The sequence below is a fragment of the Moschus berezovskii genome, chromosome 5, assembly GCF_049115385.1.
Source record: "Moschus berezovskii isolate FMDL1 chromosome 5, NW_MosBer_1.0, whole genome shotgun sequence".
Taxonomy (NCBI): domain Eukaryota; kingdom Metazoa; phylum Chordata; class Mammalia; order Artiodactyla; family Moschidae; genus Moschus; species Moschus berezovskii.
Genome location: NC_142464.1, coordinates 26,722,468 through 26,743,986, shown reverse-complemented (window position 1 = coordinate 26,743,986; position 21,519 = coordinate 26,722,468). Strand labels below are relative to the sequence as shown.

General features: G+C 37.6%; 1 protein-coding gene and 1 pseudogene across 2 annotated transcripts in view; one reads left to right on the top strand and one right to left on the bottom strand.

Moving 5' to 3' along the window:
• Nucleotides 1-21,519, bottom strand: part of PPA2 (inorganic pyrophosphatase 2) — a 105,650-nt gene that overhangs the window by 32,307 nt on the left and 51,824 nt on the right. The gene's annotated exons all lie outside the window — the stretch shown is intronic.
• On the top strand, nt 511-19,602 carry LOC148777807 (small ubiquitin-related modifier 2 pseudogene; annotated as a pseudogene).

Sequence of the window (21,519 nt, the reverse complement as noted above, 5' to 3'; positions counted from 1 at the left end):
CAAGTCCCTGCCCACAAGATTACACAGAAGTAGGAGACAGACAACAAATAAAGAAACAAATACAAAATTTGAGGGGTGAAGAGTGTGATGAAGAAAAATAAATCAGAGTGAGAGAGACAGAGAATGTGGTCAGGGCAATTTTAAACAGAATGATACATGAATGGTTCAGCGTTTTTCATTTCAAATTAATAATGGTTTATAGGGTTTATCTTCAAGTTCTATTACCATGTAAACACCTTAACCATTCCATTTTGAGGACATTCATTTAAATATTAATATAATTGGAAATATTACTGCATTAGTAATAGACCCTCCTCCTGCAAAAGAGGCCCCCAAGAAATGCATCATTTCCAAAGGTATCAGTTCAAAAAGCCTGAGAGGTATATGCCCTCTCCCTCCTCCAGCGCTGCCGCCTCCTTCTGCGGTTCCTCGTGCTACTTGCATGCTTGTTCTGTGCAGACCTGGTACCTCCCTTGTGAGGTGGGGCTGAGGATGTTCCCGGTGCTTGCCATGGCGGTCGAAAAACCCCAAGCACCAGTCAAAACTGACAACAACGATCACATTAATTTGAAATTGGTGGGGCAGGTTGGTTCTGTGGTGCAGTTTAAAATTAAGAGGCATACACCACTTAGTAAACACACCTGCAAGGTTGGAAGATGCAGATACCATTGATGTATTTCAGCAGCAGACAGGAGGTGTCAACTAAAAAGGGAACTTTCTACTCTACTCCTGGGAGCTCAGCTGGTAAAGAATCTGCCTGCAATGCAAGAGACCCCAGTTCTATTCCTGGGTCAGGAAGATCCTCTAGAGAAGGGATAGACTACCCACTCCAGTATTCATGGATGGTACAGCTGGTAAAGAATCTGCCTGCCATGCGGGAGACCTGGGTTTGATCCCGGGGTTGGGAATATCTCCTGAAGAAGGGAAAGGCAACCCACTCCAGTATTCTGGCATGGAGAATCCCATGGACTGTATAGTCCATGGGTTCACAAAGAGTCGGACAGGACTGAGCAAGTGGCTTTCACTTTCACACTTTACTTCACAATTCTGTTCTTCCAGAGCAAGAAACCATTTTCAACTAGAAAACTATAATTTGGTTCCACTGCATTCTGACTACTACAATATAGTTTGTCTATTCTTTCATCTTCCCCTTCCCCATTCCTTTATTGTACATGATGCAACTGGTGTCTGTGCACAAGCATATTGCATTTTTTTAAAACTGAATGGCCAATGGTATGTTTTGATTGACATCAAATGTAGATAGGATGGGGAAAAAAAAAACAATTCCGTGAAAATACCCCTTTTTCTCCATTAGTGGCATGCTCATCAGCTCTTATCTTTATATTCCACTAATTTATTTTGCTCTGTTTAACAAAAAAAGAACAGCATAAAAATTCTTGCATACCTTGGGAAAAAAAGTATGAGAAATATCTAGATAAAACTGGAAGTCTTTACCTCCACTAGACTGTGGCTTAACAGAACTTTAGCATAGTCCTTTATTCACAATATGTTATGGCAAATGACACACTAATAGCACTTGAAAAATTAGAAAGCTATAACTAAAACCAGGAGATGACACCATGCATAGGGATAATAACAATCACTCAGTTTCAGATCTGCTCATCCAAGCCTTGTGGGAATCCCCACTCACTAGGCATGATGGGAAAAGGTATGGGTTGAACAGACAGAAATTATACTTTTCCTTTTTATGCCTGCCTTGTGCCTTTACGTAAAAATTGAGCAAGAGTGACATGTCTCTAAAGGCCAGATGTTTCACATAAGTGAAGTAAGTGTAGTAAGGCAGAAACCATAGGAATGGCAGAGACTATGGCAAACGACTGAGTAGGCTGCCTAAAGGCACTCAAATTTAAAATTTTAAAATATGTCAATGGGCCACATTATCTAAAATAATTCTGGAACAAACTGCAGAAATGCTACAACTAACTAAGAGGAAAAAGAATCCCTTGAAACTAAACACAGACTACACCAGCTCTATTAATCAGAATGAGTACATATTGACAGAAGATGTTTAAAACAGCGAATTCCAAAGATTATGATCACATTGTTTTAGTATTGTACACTGTATACTAGGTCACAGAGTTCTCTGTTATGCCCCCAATAGAACATTCAATAGATTTCACCTAATTAAATTCTGATTTTTTTACCTTTATCTTATAAAAAAGTTCCTGCCAAAGTGAGTTTGTATTGACTATTTTTCTACATTCTATCTCTATTTTTGCAAAAAACAAAAAATCTCTGTAAATTAACTGAGCTCCTCCAAATCACTGTTCTCTTACTGGCAGAAAAAAATATCTTTTAGTCTATGGAAGGTGAGCAACCAGAAATGCACTTTAATCAATGTCCAAAATGAATAATTTTCTATTACTTATTCTTGCCTGGAGAATCCCATGGACAAAGGAGTCTGGTGGGCTACGGTCCATGGGGTCGCAAAGAGTTGGACAGGGCTGAGCGACTAACACACACACACAAATCTGATTTATGATATCATTATACCTTGCCCAATCGGCCATTTTTTGTTCTACTGCATAAACCTTTTTTTTTTTTTTTTGATAACTGCTTTTTAATACACTGACAAAGTTATTCAGTATCCACCTCAGTTTACAAGGTTTTCCCTTCAGAAGCTATAAAGGGGATCTGTTAAGAAATGACATCAATAACAAAAAACCTAAACATTTAATAATGCCAATAAGAAGTATAACACTTCAAATATAAGTCAAACTTTTCCATTCTCAATTAATTATACCCTGGAGCAAAAACAGCTGCAAAAAAACCAAAACATTTAAAATAAGTAATAAACATTTTAAAACCTCAATAGCAAATGCCTCCAGCCAAGACTTTACATACAATACTAAGTCAGTTCAATGAATTACTTTTCCAAAAATATGAAAAATTCCACCTAAGTCTATAAACTGATTTACAGTTCCTTAAAGATTTTTATATAAATAACCTCACCTGTTCCTCATAAAACTCCTGAGAGTTGTGAAGAGTAAGTAAATTTGCCTTAAAACTAAGAAAACTACAGCTAAGAAAATGTAAAATTTGGGTAAAATGCTTCCAACTCATTCATGTGAGAACTAGTATTATACAAGTCTTCTAATTCCATGAATCCCAGCTTTTCTTCTATATTGCACATTAATAATATGTCACAGGTTTACTTATATTATTTTTAAGTACAGATATATTTTTATTTTAGTTTTATTATGGTAAAATATCCTTAACATAAAATTTACCATTTTTAAGTGTTTGTTTCAGTGGCATTAAGTACATCCACAGTGTTGCACAACCATCACTATTAGCCATCTTCAGAAATTTTTACAATATATGTTCATTGTAAGAAAAGCAGCAATTCTCTAGTGGTCATCTACTTCCAATCTTGGAATTAATTTTATATGAAAGCTTTTATTATAAATAATTATATAATTTACTTTCAAGATGAACTAATCCAAAAATAAAAGAATACTCTAGAAGTGTTCCTTTATATAATCAAGCTAAGCTTATTTAGGTTCTCTTTTTAACTACAAATCAAACTCTTTTAATTGAGATCTACCCAATCAACTCCCTGGACGATTAACAAAGACTCTACTTCTATAGCATATTCTGCCTGACGTTGATAGTAGTCTGTCTGCTGAGTCTAGCAGACAGTCCTAGAATGAAGCCTGCACTTTGCTCCCACAAGTTAAATTTTAGCTTTGCCAAGCATCAGGTGTATTTACTGCCAAATATTTATGCCAACGATGTCTAGTGTTATAATTATGAAATTTAATAAAATGTTATATAAGGCAGTGACTTTATCAGTACAAAAATGAGATTTTGTTTTATAAAATTACTGTGAATGGTTTTGAAGGAAATCAATAAGAGAGACCGTTACAAACATCGGCTGTCAAAGTAGGCCTGGGTAAGTTAAAGATGAGACAAAGATGTAAAAATCTACAATTATGTATGTCAGTCACTCTGCAACTGAGATGAGGAGAGGATTTTAGATATGAGAGGTCAAAGACAGCTTCTAACAAAAAGTATTTTAGTAAATTCTTAGAAGAAGTGTGGGAGTGACTCATTCAAACATCCAGAAAAGGAGTCCTGGGAGGAAGAGTAGGTACCAATATTCTGAGGTATGAGTGTGCACTGAATGCTTGAGGAAGACAGCAAGAAAGCCCTGTATTCGGGACAGAGTTAAGTAAGAGTGTTAGGAGATGAGATTAGAGAAGCAGTAATGTGACCCCAGGGGTCACACTATGGACCTGACTTTGGGACAAGACACCATACAGGATTCTGGGCAGAGGAGTATGTGTTTTCAGGAAGAATTCTAATTGTCTTTTAGGGAAAAGATTGTGGAGAGGAAGAAGGGGAAGCAGGAAATCCAACATGAGGCTACTGAGGGTGCATGTAGGCGAAATATGATGACGGAGGGCTTTGATAATTATAACTGAAGGAAGGTGGTGACAAATGGTCAGTTTTGGATTAATTTTAGAAAGCAGAACTGAGATGAATCACCAATGAAAGAAAAAACAAAAAATAACAGAACCCAGTAAAAATCATAATATTTAAAGACTATTTTAAGAATATTTGAAGAATCAAATATTAAAAGAATATAATATTTAAAGAATATTTAATATTTAAAGAATCAAAGAGCTAAAATGGACTACTCTGTAACATTAAGTAGCAATTCAAATTATAATACAGCTAAAAGCAGTCACCTAAATATGTATCACCCAGTTTTTAAAAACTTTCATAATAAGTGTCTTAAGTTCTGACAAATAGTGTAAAACCATGATTTACACTATAAACGAGCTGTTTTCAAATTTGAAAGTTTAATTAACAAAGATTATATGGAACTCCCTAATGGAATTTCTATATTAAAACTAAAAATATACTATTCAAGTTCAGTACAGTTCAGTCGCTCAGTCGTGTCCGACTCTCCGCAACCCCATGAATCACAGCATGCCAGGCCTCCCTGTCCATCACCAACTCCCGGAGTTCACTCAAACTCATGTCCACAGACAGAGTCGGTGATGCCATCCAGCCATCTCATTCTCTGTCGTCCCCTTCTCCTCCCACCCCCAACCCTTCCTAGCATGAGAGTCTTTTCCAGTGAGTCAACTCGTCGCATGAGGGGGCAAAAGTATTGCAGTTTCAGTTACACCACCCTTATGGCAGAAAGTGAAGAAGAACTTAAAGAGCCTCTTGATGAAAATGAAAGAGGAGAGTGAAAAAGTTGGCTTAAAACTCAACATTCAAAAAACTAAGATCATAGCATCCGGTCCCATCACTTGATGGCAAATAGATGGAGAAACAATGGAAACAGTGAGAGACTTTATTTCAGGGGGCTCCAAAATCACTGCAGATGGTGATTGCAGCCATGAAATTAAAAGACACTTGTTCCTTGGAAGAAAAGCAATGACCAACCTAGATAGCATATTAAAAAGCAGAGACATTACTTCACCAACAAAGATCCGTCTAGTCAAAGCTATGGTTTTTCCAGTAGTCTTGTATGGATGTAAGAGGTGGACTATAAAGAAAGCTGAGCACCAAAGAATTAATGCTTTTGAACTGTGGTGTTGGAGAGAGCCCCTTGAACTGCAAGGAGAGCCAACCAGTCAATTCTACAGGAAATCAGTCCTGAATGTTGACTGGAAGGACTGATGCTGAAGTTGAAACTCCAGTACTTTGGCCACCTGATGCAAAGAACCAACTTACTGGAAAAGACTCTGATGCTGGAAAAGACTGAAGGTGGGAGGAGAAGTGGACGACAGAGGATGAGATGGTTGGATGGCATCACCAACGCGATGGACATGAGTATTAGTAGGTTCTGGGAGTTGGTGATGGAGAGAGAAGCCTGGCATGCTGCAGTCCATGGGATCACAAAAAGTCAGACACGCCTGAGCGACTGAACTGAACTGATAGTTCTATATAAATTGATTGGAAATTTTGTAAATTTCTTTATTAAATGCTAGGTAAAAAGCAAAACAGAAATAATGATGCAATCTAACAAAATTTTAAGTTCAATTTGCTTTTTTAAAATCCAGAGTTTTTCATTTTAATTTGGTTTGTCTTAACTAATTTTGAATTAGAAATTTATAAAAGCAAAGAAATTAAGCTAAAATATCTTAGTTAAAACCTACCACTTTATTTCTATAGACATGAGAGGATCATGATACTTTTTACTTTTTAAAAGAAATCTTTATGACTTTATCTTATCCCTTCATTAGGGATATTGTACACCGTCCAACATGTAATCAAGTTTCTTTTCAGTATAAACCAATTGATTTGTTTCTAAAATGTAACTGAGAAACAAGGGAAGGAACAAGATGGTGGAGAAATAGGACGGTGAGACCACTCTCTCCCCAACAAATTCATCAAAAGAACATTTGAACGCGGAGTAAAGTCCACAAAACAACTTCTAAATGCTGGCAGAGGACATCAGGCACCCAGAAAAGCAGCCCATTGTCTTCGAAAGGAGGTAGGAAAAAACATAAAAGATAAAAGGAGAGGCAAAAGAGGTAAGGACGGAGCTCCGTCCTGGGACGGGAGGCTTTAAAAAGAGAGAAGTTTCCAAACACCAGGAAACACTCTCACTGGCGAATCTGTGGCGAGCCTTGGAACCTCAGAGGGCCACATAACCCTCTTTTCTTTTTTTTTTTTAAGATTTTTTTAAAACCCACAGATTACCCACCAAAGGGTAACTCCCAGCGGAGAAGCAGCACAGACGCCTGCATACGCCATTAGCAAGTGGGGGCTGGGCAGGGAGGAGCCGGCTGAACTGCTCAGAGAGAGGACTGGGCTTGAATGCCAGGAGGGCAATCTGAGAGAACTGGGAACAGCAAAGCAGACTGGGATAGCTTCCCCACGAAAAGGCGGAAAGCCCTAACTTAAGACTCTGCCAGCCCTGCTCACAGAACAAAGGACTGAGCACTGTTGGTGGGAATGCAAACTAGTACAGCCACTATGGAGAACAGTGTGGAGATTCCTCAAAAAACTGGAAATAGAACTACCATATGATCCAGCAATCGCACTCCTGGGCATACACACCGAGGAAACCAGAATTGAAAGAGACACATGTACTCCAATGTTCATTTCAGCACTGTTTATAATAGCCAGGACATGGAAGCAACCTAGATGTCCATCTGCAGACGAATGGATAAGAAAGCCTTGGTACAGATACACAATGGAGTATTACCCAGCCATTAAAAAGAATGCGTTTGAATCAGTTCTAATGAGGTGGATGAAACTGGAGCCTATTATACAGAGTGAAGTAAGCCAGAAAGAAAAACACCAATACAGTATACTAACGCATATATATGGAACTTAGAAAGATGCAAATGATAACCCTGTATATGAGACAGCAATAGAGACACAGATGTATAGAACAGTTTTTGGGACTCTGTGGGAGAGGGTGAGGGTGGGACGATTTGGGAGAATGGCACTGAAACATGTATGTTGTCATATGTGAAACGAATCACCAGTTCAGGGTCGATGCATGTTACAGGTTGCTCGGGGCTGGTGTGCAGGGATGACCCAGAGGGAGGATAAAGGGAGGAGGGAGGTGGGAGGGGGGTTCAGGAGGGGGAACTCATGTACACCCGTGGCGGATTCATGTCAATGTATGGCAAAACCAACCAATATAATATTGTAAAATAATTAGCCTCCAATTAAAAAAAAATAAAGTTAAGCTTGAGACTCCATAAAAGTCTCAGCAAATAAAAAAAAAGGGGGTATATGGTTATATAAATAATCAGGTCAAGTTTATTGAGAACAGATCTATTTTTTAAACAAGTCTTAATTTGGTTATATTTGGTAAAAATGAGGGTGATTTTAGGGAGAAAAGGATGTTTCAATAAACGTTAAATCCCAGTTTGTTAATGGCGGTCTACCAATGGAGGTAGTAAGACTCATTTCTTGGATAGTTCCTTGCTGTTATGTGATATTAATGTAAAATTTAATTGAATTCTTAAAGAACACCCTAAGTTTGTTTCTGAAGCTTATCTCAGTGATCTATCTTTGGATGAAGATCAGATGCCTCGTGACCTGCAACCAGGACTTAAAAAAAAAAAAAAGGACATAATTCAAAGGACTGTCTCCAACCTGGATGGAAGGATTTTTTTTCAGAAGAAACTACACTACACCAGGATGAGAAGATGACGACATCAGAGGTAGACAGCTTGCCCAAGATGCTGGACCTGATTCGTATGATCATTTATAATGTTTTCGTGACTTCTTAGCCCTCTGCATATAAATCAAATGCTTTTCTACCATAGGCCTGATCCTATGCTAGTTTTAGAAATTAATCCAATTGTTGGGTTTGTAGACATGTAAAAGCTCATTCAGCTTACACAAAAACTCTGTTAAGACTTGTGCCATCCTAATGTCCTTAAACCATGGCAACAGACTGCTTCTAAATTGGAAAACTGAAAACAATATCTAGAAATCAGAGTCAGGGCTATGGGAAATCCAAGATGGCTGCTTGGCTTTTCCCAGCTCCCTGACAAACCTCATTTTTTATTTGATGGGTTAAAGCCTCCCTGGCTACAGGGCCTCCATAATGAAAAATCACGGAATATTAAGTTTTGTAAATTGTTAAATTAAGTTTCTAGTTTTGTTAATGTTAACTAAGACTCACTGCTGAGACAGTTCCTTGTTACGTGATACTGCTAAAAGATTTAATTAAGTTATTAAAAAGGACACTCTAGGTTAGTTTCTAAGGCTTATCTCAATAATCAATCTTCAGATAAAGGTCGGATGGTCCATACTGTACAACCAGGAGATTAACACCAGACTATAATCATTTAACAAATGAAGTCAGGTGACTTGGGGTATACCAGGCTTTATCTAATGAAAGTTCTTGACTTATAATTCTTATTTTACTAATAACTGCTAGCTATGGCTATATTATTTTCTATGTCACTTGTTTCACTGAGCCTGTGATATAATGCTGAACTGACAGTTCCATATGAGATCAATAATTTTAATAATGTGACTCTGGGTATGGGAAAAAGCAACAAGAGGAAATATTTTCCTGGACCAGGAGGCTAGTAAGACAGTGGTCCAGAGACTTTTGCTACTTGCAAGGCCTGGTCCAATTTTAGCACACTGAGTGGCCCATCACTTCCCTAGACCTGGGAATGAGCCTTCCCAGCACCGCGGGACACAATGGCCATGAAATGGTGTCACATGGTCAGATATGTGGCTATGAAGGGACCCTGCTGACTGGAAGTTGGTCCTTGCCAGCTGCCTCTACAAAGATTACATCATGACCATTGCAAGCTGCTGACCTTCAACACCCCCTGAAAGATGTTCAGGGTGAAAATCAGGAATGAGGCACTCTGTGCTCTGAAAAAAAAAAAACAAAAACTGGCAGAACAGGTCTTCAGATAGTTAGATCTTTTCAGAAAAAGGTTTTATGAGTTCCAATTCTTGCATCTTCTCATACCTAGAAAAACACTGATGTCATTAATGGTGAAATCTGCTTTGGCTATTAAAAAATTTTTTTTTTTTTTTTTACAATTAAAAGTCAAAATAGAGTAGCTATGGTTCAGACATCCTGGGAAATAACTATTTCCCAGATATCCTGAAAAATGATATTATAGGTGTGATTTCAGATTAGACACTGTGACCTAAGGTAGAACTTAATGGTCCTGTAATGCATTTTTGCTTCTGTACTATGCTTGCTGCTTGTAAAACCAAAGTTACTCCATTTTAAGATAAGGTTGTTTTTAAGTAAAGATTCCTAAAATTGTTTTTAAAAAAAAATAAAAAATTAAAGAATCACTTCAAAAAAAAATAAAATGTAACTGAGTATCACAAACTGTGCTCTAAGGGAAAAAAAAGGCTGGATAATTGACTCTCTTTCTAATCTTTATTATAAAAAAAAAAAAATTCTCTTACAACAGGAGTAGTTTCTAAATACATGTGTTTGTCAAGATTTCCATTTTACCCAGATTTCAGACTTAAACATACTTAAATGTTCTAATTTTGCCAAATAAGCATATAGTAATGACATAAATGAAGTAAAAAATTGTGATAAGGTTCATTTTATACCTACAGCTCATAAACCATAAGAGAGACAGAGTGTGCGTGGAATATCTAACCTCTGAGATCTTTGTACTCTGGAGACATGAAGGACACGATGAACTTTAAAAGTAATTATTTACCAAAACAAAGAAAAATTAAGAAACTTTAATCATGAGAAAACCACAACACATTCTGTAATACCTAAACCATTTATTATTAAACATTTTAATTAATTAATTAAGTGGTCATGTATGGATGTGAGAGTTGGACTGTGAAGAAAGCTGATCGCCGAAGCAATGATGCTTTTGAACTGTGGTGTTGGAGAAGACACTTGAGAGCCCCTTGTACTGCAAGGAGATCCAATCCCATTCTAAGGGAGATCGATCCTGGGTGTTCATTGGAAGGACTGATGCTAAAGCTGAAACTGCAATACTTTGGCCACCTCATGCGACGAGTTGACTCACTGGAAAAGACTCTGATGCTGGGAGGGATTGGGGGCGGGAGAAGGGCATGACTGAGAATGACATGGCTGGATGGCATCACCGACTCTGTGGACATGACTTTGAGTGAACTCCGGGAGTTGGTGATGGACAGGGAGGCTTGGCGTGCTGTGATTCATGGGGTCGCGGAGAGTCGGACACGACTGAGCGGCTGAACTGAACTGAACTGAAAGAAAAGGGAGTGACAGAGGATGCAGTGGTTGTATGGTATTACCAATTCAATGGACATGAGTTTGAGCAAATTCCGGGAGACAGTGAAGGATGAGGAAGCTTGGCATGCTGCGGTCCCTGGGGTTGCAAAGACTGAGCACGACTTAGTGACTGAACAACAACTACAATAACAATTTTAAAATAATTTAAATAACTCTCTTGGCTACCAAAATAGAGCCACACCCAGTCTTCCCAATTTTTGATATAAATAATGAATATCAAAAACAAAGAAACACTTACTTATCATTAATAAATAACTGGTACAAAAGAAAACCAAACTCTCACTTAGAATATTCAGAAACTAATGACAGTAAGAATATTCAAAAAGTTTACAAGAAGAAATAAGGTAAACCAGGAAAAACATTCTGTTTGGAATCAGAGTACTAAGTTCAAATTTCAGTTCTAGCACTCGTATCTTGTGTTATTTTGGAAAAATACATTACTTTGTCTTTTCAAATACGAAGTGGAGAAAAAGACATAAAGCTTGTGATGATTTTTAATAAATAATATATTTAAAATATGGAATAACTCTTAACAAATATTATTACCCCTGCAGTCCCTTAAAACCTTGTCCATGGGATGCAGCCAAAGATACTCAAAAGGGAAACCTATAACTTCACATGTTTTTATCTCTTAAAAACAAATAAACAAATATAAATTAATGATTTTAAAAATTACTTTTTTGCTAATATAGTTATTTTACTTTTAATGTACATAAGTTTATTGAAAAATCAATGTACTTAGACATTGTTGTTCAGTCGCTCAGTTTTGTTCGACTCTTTGCGACCCCATGGACTGAAGCATGCCATGCTTCCCTGTCCTTCACTATCTTTCAGAGTTTGTTCAGACTCATGTTCATTGAATCGGTGATGTCATTCAACCATCTCATCCTCTGTAGTCTCCTTCTCCTCCTGCCTTCAATCTTTTAGAGCATCAGTGTCTTTTAAAATGAGTTAACTCGTTACTGGAGCTTCAGCTTCACCATCAGTCCTTCCAAAGAGTATTCAGGGTTGATTTACTTAAGGATTGAGTGGTCTGATTTCCTTGCAGTCCAAAGGACTCTCAAGAGTCTTCTCCAACACCACAGTTCAAAAGTATCAACTCTTCAGCACTCACACTTCTTTACAGTACAACTTTCACATTTGAACATGACTACTGGAAAAACTATGGCTTTGACTATACAGACTTTTGTCAGCAAAGTGATGTCTCTGATTTTTAACAGGCTGTCTAGGTTTCTCATAGCCTTTCTTCCAAGGAGCAAGCATCTTTTAATTTCACAGCTACAGTCACCATCAGTGATTTTGGAGCCCAAGAAAATAAAGTCTGTCACTGTTTCCATTTTTTCCCCATCTATATGCCATGAAGTGATGGGACTGGATGCCATGATCTTAGTTTTCTGAATGCTGAGTTTTAAGGCAACATTTTCACTCTCTTCTTTCACTTTCATCAATAGGCTCTTCGGTTCCTCTTTGCTTTCTGCCATGAGGGTGGTGTCATCTGGATATCTGAGGTTATTGATATTTCTCCTGGCAATCTTGAATCCAGCTTGAGCTTCATCCAGCCCTGTATTTCACATGATATAGTCTCCATATAAGTTAAATAAGCAGGGTGACAACATACAACTTTGATGTACTCTTAACCAATTTGGAATCAGTCTGTTGCTCCATGTCCAGTTCTAACTACTGCTTCTTGACCTGCATACAGGTTTCTCAGGAGGCAGGTAAAGTGGCCTGGTACTCCCATCACTTTAAGAATTTTCCACAGTTTGTTGTGATACACACAGTCAAAGGCTTTAGCACAGTCAAGAAAACAGAAGTAGATGTTTTTCTGGAATTCCCTAGCTTTTTCTATAATCCAACAAACATTGGCAATTAGATTTCTGGCTCTTCTGTCTTTTCTACATCCAGCTTGTACATCTAGAAGTTCTCAGTTCATGTACTGTTGAAGCCTATTTGAAAGATTTGGAGTATTACCTTGCTAGCATGTGATATGAGTTCAACTGCACGGTAGTTTGAACATTCTTTAGCATTGTCCTTCTTTGGGACTGGAATGAAAACTGACCTTTTCCAGTCCTGTCACCACTGCTGAGTTTTCCAAATTTGCTGTCATCCTGAGTGCAGCACTTTCACAGCATCATCTTTTAGGATTTGAAATAGCTCAACTGGAATTCCATCACCTCCACTAGCTTTGTTCACAGTGATGCTTCCTAAGACCCACTTGACTTCACATTCCAGTATGTCTGGCTCTAGGTGAGTGATCACACCATCGTGATTATCTGGGTCATTAAGACCCTTTTGTACGGTGTTTCTGTGTACTCTTGACACCTCTTCTTAACATCTTCTGCTGCTTGTTAGGTCCATACAGTTTTTGTTCTTTATTGAGCCCATCTTTGCATGAAATGTTCCCTTGGTAGCTCTAATTTTCTTGAAGAGATCTCTAGTCTTTCCCGTTCTATTGTTTTCCTCTCTTTCTTTGCATTGTTCACTAGAGAAGGCTTTCTTATCTCTTCTTGTTATTCTTTGTAACTCTGCATTCATGTGGGTATATCTTTCCTTTTCTCCTTTGCCTTTCACTTCTTTTCTTTTCTCAGCTACTTATAATGCGTCCTCAGACAACCATTTTGCCTTTATGCATTTTTCCCCCCTTGGGTATGATTTGGCTCACTGCCTCCTGTGCAATGTTACAAACCTCTGTCCACAGTTCTTCTAGCACTCTATCAGATCTAATCCCTTGAATCTATTTGTCACTTCCACTGTATAATGATAAGGGATTTAAGTCATACCTGAATGGCCCAGTGGTTTTCTCTACTTTCTTTAGTTTACGTCTTAATTTTGCAATAAGGAGTTCATGATCTGGCCCACAGTCAGCTCCCAGTCTTGTTTTTGCTGACTGTATAGAGCTTCTCCATCCTTGCTTGCAAAGAATATAATCAATCTGATTTTGGTATTGACCATCTGGTGCTGTCCATGTGTAGAATCATCTCTTGTGTTGTTGGAAGAGGGTGTTGGCTATGACCAGTGTGTTCTCTTGGCAGAACCCTGTTAGCCTTTGCCCCAATTCATTTTGTACTCGAAGGCCAAACTTGCCTCTTTCTCCATTCCAGTTCCCTATGATGAAAAGGACATCTTTTTTTGGTGTTAGCTCTAGAAGGTCTCGTTGGTCTTCATAGAACTGTTCAACTTCAGGTTCTTCAGCATTAGTGGTTGGAGCATAGACTTGGATTACTATGATATTGAATGATTTGTCTTGGAAACGAACCAAGATCACTCTGTCATTTTTGAGATAGCACCCAAGTATGGCATCAGTCTCTTTGCTTATGAGGGCTACTGCATTCCTTCTAAGGGATTCTTGCCCTCATAACAGACATAATGGTCACCTGAATTAAATTAGCCCATTTAAGTTCACTGATCCTAAAATGTCGATGTTCACTCTTGCCATCTCCTATTTGATCACCTCCAATTTACCTTGATTCACGGACCTAACACTCCAGATTCCTATACAAATTGTTCTTTACAGCATCAGACTTTACTTTCACACCAACAGATACATCCACAACTAGGTATTATTTCCATTTTGGCTCAGGCTCTTCATTCTGGAGTGATTTCTCTGCTCTTCTCCAGTAGCATATTAGATACCTACTGACCTGGGGGTTCATTTTTCAGCATCCTATCTTTTTGTCTTTTCATACTCTTCGTGCGGTTCTCAAGGCAAGAAGGTGAAGTAGTTTGCTATTCCCTTCCCGACTTAGGGGCTTCCCTTGTGGCTCAGCTGATAAAGAATCCACCTGCAATATGGGAGACCTGGGTTCGATCCCTGGGTTGGGAAGATCCCCTGGAGAAGGGAAAGGCTACCCATTCCAATATTCTGGCCTGGAGAATTCCATGGACTGTATAGTCCATGAGGTCACAAAGAGTCAGAAATGACTGAGCGACTTTCACTTTTCCACTTAGACATAGACGTGAATATAAATAAGCACTAAAAATAACATATTCATAAAATTCTTCTATAAACATACTATTTTTCCTTATGGTAAAGACCAGTCCTCAAATGAATTTGTAACTAACTTCTTACTTAATTCAGAGATGGCAATGGCAACCCACTCCAGTACTCTTGCCTAGAAAATCCCATGGACGGAGGAGCCTGGTAGGCTGCAGTCCATGGGGTGGCAAAGAGTCGGACACGACTGAGCGACTTCATTTTCACTTTTCACTTTCAGGCATTGGAGAAGGAAATGGCAACCCACTCCAGTGTTCTTGCCTGGAGAATCCCAGGGACGGGGGAGCCTGGTGGGCTGCCATCTATGGGGTCGCACAGAGTCGGACACGACTGAAGCAACTTAGCAGCAGCAGCAACTTTCCAAAGCATTTTGCTTTACAAAAAATAGAAACATCTGACAAAGATCAGGCAAAGAATTCATGTTTCAACACATTCACTCAAGTTAACCCACAGCAAGATAGATAAATTATAAAAAAGGAAAACTCAAAATACTTAAAAACAAAAAAGCACTCTGCTGACTCAATATGGAACAAAAATACCTGTCAGGTAAAAGGAGGATAATCATATGATTTATTGTATGTATTGGAATATCTGCTAGAGCTAATTAAGAGAAAAAGCAGTCAATCCTGAGAGGACCAATACAAGGAAGGATTTTAAAGTAGTTATTATGAATATACTCCAGGACTTTCAGGAGTATATGAAAGTTCACAATGCATGAACATGTGGAAATCTCAGATGAGGAATAAAAACTATGAAACTTTCAAAAAAAGAAGACAAATAACAGATAGTCAGAAATGAAAAATGATGAATTTCCTAGCAGAACTTGGATATGTCACAAAAATCAGGCAAGTAGAAGTCAGAACAATGGAAATTATGAAGTCTGGAGAACAGTAAGCAAGAAAGACCGAAAAGACATGAAGAGAGTTTCAGCGACCTGTGAAACAAAGAGCGGTCTATATATCAGTTCAGTTCAGTCGCTCAGTCGTGTCTGACTCTTTGCGACCCCATTAATCACAGCACGCCAGGCCTCCCTGTCCATCTAAATATAATAGATACAAAAATTAGCTCAAAATCGATTAAAGATCTGAAACCATAAACTTCTTAGAAGAAAACACAGGCTGCAACCTCACTGACATCAGCCTTAATAATGTTTCTGGGGATCTGACTCCAAAGGCAAGGAAAACAAAAGCAGAAATAAACAAATAGTACTACATTAACCTAAACAGCTTTTTTGTAGCAGCAAAGGAAACCATCATTAAAATGAAAAGGTAACCTACCTTTGAAAGGGAGAAGATATTTGCTAGTTGTATATCTGATGATGGACTAACACCCAAAATATATCAAGAACTCATTACAATAACAATACAACAACAAAAAACCCCAATTCAAAAACGGGCAGAGGATCTGAATAGACATTTTTCCAAAGACATACAGATGGTCAACAGGCACATGAAAAGATGTTCAACATCACTATCGGGGAAGTGCAGATCAACGCTACAATGAGATACCACCTCACGCTTGCTAAAATGGCTATTCTCAAAATGACAAGGAAAAACAAATGTTGGGGAGAGTGTAGAGAAAAGGGAGCCATTGTAAACTGGTGGGAGGACTGTAAATTGGTGCGGTCACTATGGAAAACTGTATGGAGACTTCTGAAAAATATGGGGGCCAGGGACATGTGTGGGGAGACGAATATCATCAAATTTGGTTAGGTGATTTCATCTCCTAACTGAACATATATCAAAACTGTCATCAATTATTCTAGTTCCAAGACTGGATTATCTAGCCAGCAATGAAGAATAGTTTAACAGAACGGTTTTCAACTAGAAAGAATCCATAAAATCACTCAGGGAGATTTATCAAACTATATATCATGCACACCTCTAACTTCCCACCCACATACCCATATGGAGAACTAACTGTATCTCCATGAAAAAGATAAGAGAAAAGAAAATGAAAATGCTGTTTCTCTAGCATTATCTTCACAAACGACAACCTGAAGTGAGGAAAGCATTATAATCAGATGAGGATTTTTGTTTCTATTTTTAGACAAAAACCAGTAACTCAAATGTAATGCCATATCTCCTTACATTACTTAAAAAAAAAAGAAGATAATAGATAACGTGTTTATGTTTGAAGTTCTGCCCAAAGTGAGTAAAAAGAAAAGGAGTTTCCGATTCTATGCGATGCTGCCAAAGGCAGTGACGTAAGCACACAAAGCTCCTGTCCCAGTGCTGCCGATCACAGGCCTAAACACGTGCACGACCAGCCTTGGAAGGAAGTCCACGGGAAGCAGAACACATGCTTTTAATGACACTGTATAAACACTCATAAGAAATAATAATTGCATCCTGTAATACTCACTGTATTTTCCACATCAAAAATAGAGGTTCCAGCTCAGAGAACAGTTTTAATTGTTATACTTACTCGGGACCTCTCAAAGGTTCTCATGCTTTCCACACTGGTCTACATATCTTATCAATGTCTGTACTAAAAATATACACTAACATCATGAAAAATGGAAATTAATACACTTCAAAATGAGTTAAAACCAATCATAGCATTTCTGCATAGAAGACTATCTGTACTGTATCAAGAAACTCTCTTGGAAAAGACTTGGTAGATTTCTTTCCCAAAATATAAATATTGTCATTTCATGAAAAATTTTACATGACCAACAAAATGAAAACCATCCGAGTGCCTTGTATGTAGTAATCCAAATGGTTTTCTAACCTAACTTTAATTGGAAGCATATAATCCAGTGGCTAAAAGCTTAGACTTTGGGTCAGCCAGCCCTTCACTGAAGTTTCAGCTCCACCACTTAAAGCTTCCCTAAAGTACCTAAAAATGTGCCAATGTCCCCAAGAAATCTATCTCATGATCCTATAAGTGTTTCATTAAGCACTAACTCTGAAGATAATTTGGGTCTTAAGACAGGCTAAAAATAATGGATTGAAATGTTCCTAAAACAACCAAAATTTAGAGAAGAAAAACTCTAGGGACCATTTACTGATTAGAGGATCAACCCCACAGCGTTAGAGATGAAGAATGCGTCAGGAGGTTATGTGACCTTTCTAAGGTCAGATAATTAATACATATAAGAGAGAGTTTTAGAATTAAGGTCTCCTCTACTCCTCATATCATAGGAATATAACAGAAGCCTGAAAAAGCACTGGGAGAGGTCAAGGTTCAAAAAGATTCCCCGTAATTTAATTATATTCTTAATTATAGTACATTTTACTCTATTTGTTTCTATTCTTCAACCACTTCCTCCCACACTCCATCCCTACCCACCCATGCCCTATTAAGCCATACCTATTAATGAAATCAAAAGAATGAAGATCAAAAGAGCCATCTTTTTTACTAGGACTTCTAATCATAATTATCCCACCGATGCTTCAATTATTTAAGAGCAAGGGGTCAGCACTCCCAGAAAACCAAGGCCACAGATACTTTTCTGAGGGCCGATTCAATGCAGTGGTGAAGAGCATGGGCTCTGGAGTGCAACTGGATTCCAGTGGCTCCCATAAGCCTTTAGAGAAGTCACCAACTGACCCCTGCCCCCAACAACCAATGTCTCAGTTTTCTAATTTGAAAAAAAAAAGAGAGAGAGAGAGAGAACACTAGCACATCTTGACTGAACTTAGGCAAACATTAAGCAGATATTGCAAAAGAAGCACTCGGCATAGTTACTAGACATACATACAGTAACTGTTCCAGAAACGTTAGGGCTTTGAGGATGGCAATGGTGACATACCAGCCCCTGTCTGCACCAAGTGCATGCATAGGAAAGCAAACAGAACTCCATCCTTTTAGGGTACAGAGGGTTACGTGAATATTTTCCCTTAAGATTACTATGCTGTGCCCTATTTTTCCCCTAAATGACAAGATTAACTTGTTTTTTCAGGAATTAAGCAAATCAAATATCAGTTAATTGGGCTTATTTTTAAAATAATAATTGAAGGGGCACTAGAAGTACTTAGTTAGCACATGAAATTTTAAGTTAAATAGATTTGGCCTTGAAAGAAAATGAGCTTCCCTGGTGGCTCAGAAGGTAAAGAATCTGCCTGCAATCCAGGAGACCCATTCAATCTCTGGGTTGGGAAGATCCCCGGGAGAAGGAAATGGCAACCCACTCCAGTGTTCTCGCCTGCAGAAGTCCATGGACGGAGGAGCCTGGCATGCTACAGTTTATGGGATCGCAAAGAGCTGGACACAACTGAGTGACTAACTCTTTCTTTGAAAGAAAATAAAAGAAACTACATAGTTTGACTTTCAAAATTCTTTCAATGTAAGGTGAAACTATACAAATATGAAATAAAGATAAATTCTGATAATTTCAGGACAAGTATAATGCTGGCCTTTGAGAAAGACCCAACTGCCTCTTCTAAATAATTCCCTTATTACTCATGTGATTTATTCATCCCAGAATGTATCTACATCAATATAATTGTTCTGCTTATCAATTTTTGAAAAATTTAACATCACTGCACAGGCAATATTTATTACAGGACAATAGATAGCAGTTTTCATCTAATACCAAAGAAAATAAATTTTTATTACTCTGCAAGTTGACATAGCTTCCAGGCTTAAAATATCTCCTCATGACATTACTTTACCTGACATTAGGTTCTTAGGCATCGTTGGCAGTTCTGAAGAGGCTCAAACATCTGCTTGGTGAGTATCTGAAGCTTGATATTATAGGAACTGCTTGCTTTAACCAAAGAAATGACATATGCTCTAGGATTACAATATCAGTCTTCTTAAAAAGCTCTGAACTTGGTTATTTCATAACCAAGAACTATTATCCCTAACAGCCAAGGCATTCTCTAGAAACAACTTGGCTGCCCGACATAAGGAGTCTTATTAACTCTTACAAATTAAGGTACCATTAGGAGCATTAGGGGTTGGAACCTAATTACAGGGCATTAAACCGTCTTGGTGCTCGTCAAGTGTTAATGAGCCAGTCAAAGTGCCCAATTTTCTACCAAGAGTATAAGGAATTTGTTTTCAAGTGTTATTTAGACTTTGTTTAGATTTTCAAAGTGGCTACTCCAAATTCAGGAGGCAAAACTTGAAAATTTAAATAATAATGTTAAAATGACACATATTTGTTTTCAAGTGTTATTTAGACTTTGTTTAGATTTTCAAAGTGGCTACTCCAAATTCAGGAGGCAAAACTTGAAAATTTAAATAATAATGTTAAAATGACACACATAGCTAGCAACCAGTTTCTAATTGAAATGTGCTCTCTCATGCAATGACACTTTTAGTTCAGTCAAGTCAAAGTTTAAAAACCTATACACATTAAAACAGAATATTACAGTCTACTGAAGTCTGCACATGTTCATTAGGATCAAAGAAGTTATTACCTACCAAATAAAACAACACCAGAACTTCCTAGCAAAAACATAAATGTGTTCAGATTAATATGAAAAAAAAAGAGAGATAATGTATACTGTCTATAAATTGCCTTTTATTCCAAAAAAGAAAAAAATAGGTACTGACCATGTAAAAAGCAGCTTTTTTTCTTAAGGTAGTAGAAATGAATAGCAGGGACTTATTTTTTAAGTGTCTAAGTAACAATTAAAATATATAGGAAATATTAAAAAAATTTCTCTATACATTTCTACATTGCACACATATTCAGAAAACTACTGATTTTTTAAAAAATTTCCAGATACTTACCCTTCCTTACATGATTCTAACTCTTCTTCATATTGAATAAAAATGCCAAGTATAAATGACAATGTTTAAAACTGTTAAAAAATTACTTACTCCTTTGTGATAGAAATTTCAACTCATATACAGTAACTTATACTTAAGGTTACTGCATTAGATATTTTAAGATTATTTAAGTATAAGTTGACCAACAAAACAAAATAAACTATTTCTGACATGTATAGACTCTGACATGTATGAGCTCAATTTCCTAGGCATCTTCTGTAAAAATGTTTGGAAAGGTACACCAGTCAAAACTGAAAATAAAGAAGAGAGAATATGAAAGAATCTAAGAAAGAATAGGGCCAATAACCCGGAAAGGCAATGAAAAGAAACCCCATGATGACAGCTATGCAGCAGGCTTAAGAATACAGCCTGTCCAAAATCAGTCATTCAATAAACAGCATGATAAACGAAGTGAACGATATATAATACTGTAACAGGGAGGCCTGGCGTGCTGTGATTCATGGGGTCGCAAAGAGTCGGTCACGACTGAGCGACTGAACTGAACTGAACTGAAACGCTATTCAGTAGTTTTCAACTATCAGATTTAAGAAACAAAACATGATAAACAGCTATGGTGAAAGAACAGAACCTACACATTATACCTGTTGACACTATAGAACTCATAGTATAGCTGAGGGAAGCTGGGAGGTAAGGAGCAGAGAAGGAAAGAAGGGTCGAAACCTCAATGTCCTGGTTTTACACTGGGCAGCCACGAGTTACTGTACAAAATTAATGAAGCAGTAAATATAGTTTGAAATGTAATACCTACAGTTATTAACTAACAGAAGAAGAAATGTGGTAACAAAATTGAGAAATGTATAAGATGTTAAATTTCTAATCTTTCAAAGCAGCAACTTAAAAGAAAAGAAACAGAGGTATGAGGCACCTTGATCACAGAAGAGAAGCTACCAATCGAGAACTAAAAACATATGGGGAAGAAGATACTAGAATTAAGACTGGGGGGTGGGGGTGGGAAAGAGAACATTACTTTTTACTTTATGTATCTTTTTTATACTTCTGAGATTTTATTTCTAAATATATGGCTATTTTTATAATTAAA